At 33.2% G+C, this 7,592-nt stretch overlaps 1 long non-coding RNA gene across 1 annotated transcript; it reads right to left on the bottom strand.

Moving 5' to 3' along the window:
* Nucleotides 1–3,389: 3,389 nt before the first annotated feature.
* Nucleotides 3,390–4,970, bottom strand: LOC130472412 (uncharacterized). Its single transcript, XR_008932625.1, has 3 exons — nt 4,843–4,970; nt 4,619–4,771; nt 3,390–3,653 (listed from the first exon to the last, which is right to left on the bottom strand). It is a non-coding gene; the product is annotated as an uncharacterized lncRNA (long non-coding RNA).
* Nucleotides 4,971–7,592: the final 2,622 nt, after the last annotated feature.

The raw sequence follows: 7,592 nt of genomic DNA, 5'->3' as shown, positions 1-7,592 counted from the left end.
TTTAGGTATACATATAGTTTTGGAATATAGAGTGAAATTGTAGCTATTTTCTAAAATAGTACGTCAGAGTAAAAGACTAAAAGAAGCACTCGATCACTTTAAATAGATGATCTTAGAAGATTAGATTGTACCTAGCGGTTTAACTTACAAAGTTTGATACTTCGTACTTTGATTAACTTCTTTGGCAGGGAAGATAACCTTAAAGAAGCATTATTTTTTCTTAAGGAAATGAAAGAGGTAAAGCAGCAAAGAAAGCTTTACAAATACTAAAAATAATGCTCGGAGAAAGTGACGTGTGTATGCAACAGATTTTAGCATCACGAATAATATTGATTTAGTTGGTTGCTTTAAAAAATGATAATTATAATTTGGTGGAAAATGCTATTTGATACTCTATAATTATCTTTAATTGTGTATACCACGAAAAAATAATAACCATTCACACAAAAAAGTCCGTGCATTACACGGGCACAAAGACTATTTCTAATAAATTAAAGAGACGGGGATTAGTAGTATTCTACATGAAAACTAATAGCAATAAAGTGGAATAATGAATGACCATTATTTTTTTTATAACAAAAAGTAAATAGAAAGACTAATAAAGTTTGGACATGTGTCTTCAAGATGGGATTGTTTATGTGTCATTGAAATGATGATTACTAGGTATAGATTTTTATACTAAAATAATAAGGATTTTTTAAGAAAAGGGGGGAAATGAGCGATGACCAAGGTAGGTAAGAGGTCGTATTCTGATTTTTGAATACTATATATATATACATATACATATATATATATACATATATATATATATATATACATATACATACATATACATATACATATACATATACATATATATATATATATAAGAAAAAGGTAAGAATTCCTACAAAAAATACGAACTATACTACAAGTTTTTAATCATTGATTTGTGTTAATTTTCTTTATTTTTAATTTTAAGGAAAAAGGTTCATATTCGAAGTGAGGATGAAGTGCGCGAGAATGAAGAGGAAAACACTACTTCTGAATTGAAAACTACAAAAAAATTCGTAAGAAATTGAGTTGGTTGAATGTTCGAATTGTATTATTTGATGTTGTATTTGTTGTTTTATTTTATATGAATTTGGAATCAGTTTGTTCTCAGTTTTTCTGATTATTTTCTGAAATCAGAATCAGTTTGTTCTGAATTCTTGTGATTAATTATTCATGTTTTCTGAATTTATCTGTGATTAGTTTTTGAATTTTTGAATTTTTGGGTGATTAACTTCTGATTTTTTTTTTGAATTAATTTGTGAAATTTTCAAAATATATTTCCTGATTTTATGAAAAAAATCATGATGTTCTAAAACTTATACTTACTAGTTGTTGGCCGACGCGCTATCGCGCGCCGTCCCCCAAGGTAGTCAAAAATTAGTAGTGTAATTATTTTAGTAAAGTATCTCAAATATGGTTAACAAATGTTTGTTTGGAGAAAAAAACATATAGCTTAGGAACTACTAACACTTGTATTTGTCGAGATTGCATATGTTATCTTGTTCAACACTTAATTCTAACTCACGAGGATTCGAAATGATAAAGTTAAAGTAATATTGTTCAAACATAAGAGGTATATAAATAATAACTAAATTCTAAGAAATATATAGTCATTAACTTTGCCGCAATAAGCTCCAGTTTTAGTTAGCTACTCTTGGAAAACACACTACTTACGTTCCGTATTATATTTTCACGGATAGAAGCAAAGCCTTTCTGTTGAAGGGCTAGAACTCAATAACAAGTACTTAATCAATCCTTAAAATAGAAGGATGTTGAGTAAAACTAAAAACTACTACTACCTCTTCCTCTACCTCTTCCTCACCCTTCGCGTCTTACTTACGAGTATTATTATGCATATGGTTCGTCACGTGCTTATCTTCAGAACTGTTATTCAGACTAATTTAGCCATTTGTTTATTGAAATGCACTAAGAATTATACAACCATCATAAACAATATCCATAATAAGATGACAACAAACACTTCATTAATGTTCCACTGCAAGTAAGAATTATACAACCATCATAAACAATATCCATAATAAGATGACAACAAATACTTCATTAATGTTCCACTGCAAGTAGCTTTAACTTTCATTGCAAAAGAACGAACGAGATCTTACTATCAATACAATTAGCTTTCATTAAAAAAAATCTATTACAATTAGAACTTCACATAACACATTAAATTACATAAAACAGAAGATAAAAAAAACCAGAAAAAGACCAGCGCTTCTTGATCACCATATCAAGTCTGCAAACTGCTTGACTACCATGTCAAGTCTGCACACTGCAATTCTTCACTTTGCCAAAAACAAAAAACTATTTCTGCAGTAAGACAATAAAATAAATTAGAAAAAAAAAATTATCAGGCCAACCAACCAAAAATCGCGAGATAAGTATTTATGATTTATGATCAAACTATACAATCAAGTATTCTAAAACATCATAATCAGTTTCCAAAAAATCCCGAGCATCGGGGTTAAACGTACTCTATATATTGTAAATTGTGAGCATAAAAAAAGTTGTCTACATCACTATCAAACATATAATGTTGAACTATTTTAACTTAATTAATGGGCTCATAAGGAAGATTAACGAAAAGGAACTTTATAAGTGTATAACCGTTTCTATGTTCCTCTAAAAGCCAAATAAGTAGAATATATAGACCCCTTCCCAGTATGCTACTTCTAATTTCTAGACTGCATATTTTAATTTAATACACCGTTCAAATCACTGTACGATTTTACCAAAAGACGAACAAATGAAGACATTGGTAGTGGAACAATGAAATCAGAGATATAAACGGCAAATGAGATCATTCTGAGGCATCGCAATGGTTAATCAATATTGACCCTAAGTAATAACAATCCCTACTCATATTCAACCGGAAAAAAGAAGATTTTTTTAGTGTGTCTGGTGATATCATTGGGGGACTTGAACAAGTACTTACCTAAAAAATAAGCGTCTCCGGTTAACAGATCCCATTTGCTCTTGTAGACTTTCCTTCAGAGGGGTTAATATTTCAACCAATGTATTGCAGCAGATCCTCACATCTTGACTCAGAAGTAGTGCTTCCAGCAGTAAACCGCCATGCACCATGCTTAATGTATCTGCTTGTATTACTGTTACCTTATCCAATAAATCATCACTTCCAGCACACTTTATCAAACTTTGAGAAAATGCTGCCATCTGTTTTACTTTGTTTCATAGACCCTGACCAAACTCAATCCCTCCTACTTTGACATCAATTGACCCATCCATTCAAGTATCTACTAAAATAAAGATTAAGATAAAAAACCTAAGCCCATTTTTGATATAACATACATAGTATATTATTCATATCAAAAAATCCACACGTAAATATCTTGCACGAACAAGATCTTACCCACAGCTATAGATGATGTGACATATCAAATTGACACTACTTCTGGGGTCAATGATAGGCAAAAAACATTCCTCCATAACAGAGAGAGTCACCGCCAATTTTGAATTGTTTTAATCTTTTGGGGTTCCAAGGTAACATGATCTGCTTTAGGGTCGGACCGTCGAAGTAGAGTCCATGAAAATACATCTCTCAAATCATACTTAACTCCTAGAAAACTCTCTAACCGCTCCTATATCTACAGACAAAGAAGAAGTTGGAATTATATTGGTGATAAAACAATTGTGTAAAATAGAATTTAAGCATATAAGAAGGAAGAAACTACATATTTCCAAAGCATTCAGTTGAAATATCACACTGATTCAAGCACATATAAATGTCAGCCACTCAAAAACCAACTTTGCAAGACTGTACCCTTTTTACTGAAGTTTTGAAAACCATATATTCAAAGTGGAATATACACACTGATGTTTAACCACTGGCGTGTCTGTTACTAAGGTGGAGCAGCTAACTTGCTTTCCTGAAATGGTGAGCTTTTTGTATGCTTTGCTCAGTATTCGTGATTTGATTTAGGTTGCAAAAATTAGGAGAGCTTTAATTTGTTCCATTATTGAACTTTTTGATCCAAAAGTTCAAGTGGGTCTAACCTTGAATACCATAAAATCCCATAAAGTAGCACAAATTATTTTCTTGAAAACTTCAAAAAGCCACAAAATATGGCATCTTATTCTTGTTCATTGAAACCTGGTTTATCAAAACTATTGTTAAACCCAAAACCACACAACAAAATCCTCAATTTCTTCATGACTTGAAAACCACCCAAAATTTTCCAGATTTGAGTTGTCAATTTCTAGGAAAATCCTCATCATCTCAGATCAAAAGAATCAACCACTATCCCCTGTAAAATTCTCTTTTCAGGTATTATTCAATTTCCCCTTTTTTGAACCCTTTGTTAAAATTAATTTTTGTAATTTCAGAAACCGGGGAGTATTTTTTAATATGGAATAGGACTAATGTGTATTTCTTTTTCTTTTTTTTGTATTTTCAGGCACAAACATCATATTGTGTAAGCAAAGCAATGGAAGAAGACATTAAATCCTAAAATGATAGAGATCCATTAGGCTCAACACCTTGTTGATGAACTATAATATGCTGGTGATAGTCTTATTATTGTTGATTTTTACTTTTCATGAGTGTACAAACCTGGGAGGGAAGGAGAAGAGCCCAAATCTTGAAATGCATTGGAAAAGTGAAGAGCTTTTTTTGCTTCAGATTAATCAAATGCTTTCTCATTTGGGTATTTGGCTACTCATCAGTTACAAAACCCCTTGAAGCCGACTGCACGTTCTTGATAAACTGAAAACGAAGGAGCACAATTATTAGCATAATTACAAAAAGGGCGCAAGGAAATGCAAGATCATATATACCTTGCACATTGCTCCTCTGTTAGCTTTGTATGCAGGTGGGGTCTACTTTCTCCTTCGCTCCTCCATCTCCTCAGCCGTCAATTACTATGATGTCTCCATTTTGCACCAGATCTATTGATCCACCCTCCTAAGTTAAAAATTAATGCCAAGAAAATCTCAAAAAAATAGCAAAAATCCCAACTTAAAACCCAAAAAGTTACAAAATTTTAAAAATCCCAACTTCAAATACCTAGAAAAAGAAAAGGGAAGAAAGTCAAACAATACTAACAGCCCAGTAATGTTTATTCGATGATTCCAATTACCAGTGTACGATTGAAAAGATTAAGTGAGTCCCTTCTGTAAGTGCTCTTGGCAGTCAAAACCGATAATGAATTTCCTTCTATAGTAGTTTCAACAATGGACCTCCTATCATTACTAATCACCCCTGCATAAATTAAATACGATTAAAAATCTAAAAAACAAACAAAATCAATTGAAAACTTGAATGGTTTGGAAAGTCTGAAAATGAAACCCTTATAACTCAATTACATAAAGCTTCTGGAAGTCTCAAAGGTGCATGACCACAATACAACAACAATAACAACAATTCAACAGCAAAAAGTCTATGGCAATAATCAGCGCACTATGATTACAGAAAACAATTCAACAACAAAATTTCATCTAAAAAATAAAAAGCAATTCGATTGATAGAGAACAACATTCTGAAATCGAAAACCTAGAAACTGCAGCTTGCCCCTTCGAAAACACTTATGATGTACGATTAATTAAACTACATATACAATGATATAGGAGCATATACAGAGGACACTTAAAAACCTTAAGAAAATCAAACATCAGTATTACCTCAGATAAGCACCGGAGGGTAAGATTTCGATATGCCGAAACATAAAATTTCAAGAGAGTTTCCAGCTGCAGCAATTATGGAACACAGATATCAGAGTTAGACAAACATAATAAAAAGATAACAATAAGAACCAACAAATGAAGTAGATAGGAAAAACCAGAGGGATTCAAAAATATATCCCAACGGAATCCATGAAAGGAACGCATGAAGTGTAGACAGAGTTGCCTACTTGCCTGTATCAACTAAGTCCTCTGGGATGCTAATAGTACATACAGACATAACTCATGAATAAGTTGAAACTCGCTGCACGTCCAAGAAAAAAACAAAAGGTAAGAACGCATGAGATAGTGATAGAACACAAAGGCACACTCACGCGCAAGCTTAAACGAAACAAGCTAAGTCTTAGCACGAACTCCAAACCCCAATTCTCATGAAAGGACTCAAATTGAGCTCGAGCTGTCAAGACTTGGAAACTTCAATTGAGTCGTTACTCGAGCTAAAGCTTGTAGAGGCAGCCTTGGTCGGACAGCTAGGACCCAGCCAGCTTGCATACATCCCTAAAAGGGAAAGGTTTAGGTGTGTGACGCCCTTTCATTAGCAATTGACACAAAACTACCCAGCAGGCCATCATATAGTCTAGTATACCTGTACAGGGATCTTCTGGTCAATTGGACTCAGCTTTCCGGCAAGATTTTTGTTGTGACCACAAATCACAAGAAGTCGACATGTTGGCTCACCCAGGTTAGCATCATATACCGCATTTCCAAGAGCTCGTGTAGTAGCCTCAATAGGCCCGATGCCTTCCCTTCCTCCCATTAACAAAACAGTGGGAAGATACTCATCCTTTCCAAGTTCCTTACGTAACTCATGCCAAGGAAATAAATAAATATATATTAGAAATACGACTAATACGAGAAACCGATATGCCAACAAAAAGGGGCAAAATATAAAAGGTGGGGAAAAAATTCCAATCTAAAGAAATCCAATAAAAGTATTGAATAAGTAGTAAGCAAAGTATTGACTATCAATATACAACGTCACCAAAATTATGCTTGTAAGAGAAAAGCCAATATTAACCAACACAAATGGAAAACATGAGTACACAGCAAAGCTAGCTTACACGTCACGGCAAAGATATAGTTTTGTCCATAATCATAGTACAATTACCAACAAATTACAAGCACGATAAAGTGGACAAGAGCCCAAGTACAATTCTTCATTATAGTCTGAGACCAGATATACAAAAAATATGTCAGGGCAGGGTTGTCTAGCTTGCTAACACGGCTGGTCCATTTTGATAAAAGTCTCAAATTCTTGAACAGGCACAGAAACTCGGCAAGAGTAAGTCTAATATTCTCTTTATTTTTCAGTATAAACATCATAAGTGGATCAATTATATCTTTTAGTTAATGCCATCTAGCCCAAAGTATGATGAGAAGTTGAGAACCCTTTATCTAAAGGCAGAGAGCAACAACTCAGGAATATATGAGATTACAGAAAGAGGGTGTATAAATAGTAGACTTGCACCAAGGAGAGTGATCTAGATGGAATATTCACTATTAGGCAGTATCCAACCACATATAACAATATATGCATCTAAGGAGGCAAATAAAAGGCTATATAAATCAGCAATTACTTTTGTCAATAAAAAATAGATGACTGGCCTGAATAAAGAAAAACCCAATCAAAAGTAGATGACTGATCTTAAAGAATTGCCAACCAAAAATCTGCTAAATTATGAACTGCAATCAACACAATCACATACAAAATTATTAAGCACCGAAAAATAATAATTATAAGAAGGGGACAAGAAGATTAAGAAAATAGTAGGATAGAAAAGTTAAGAAAAAAGGAAGAGCACATATTCACATATAACTCTGTAATCTTGAAAATAGAGAGGATTTGA

This window comes from Spinacia oleracea, chromosome 4 (genome assembly GCF_020520425.1).
Source record: "Spinacia oleracea cultivar Varoflay chromosome 4, BTI_SOV_V1, whole genome shotgun sequence".
NCBI lineage: Eukaryota > Viridiplantae > Streptophyta > Magnoliopsida > Caryophyllales > Amaranthaceae > Spinacia > Spinacia oleracea.
This window is presented reverse-complemented; position numbering and strand designations above follow the sequence as displayed.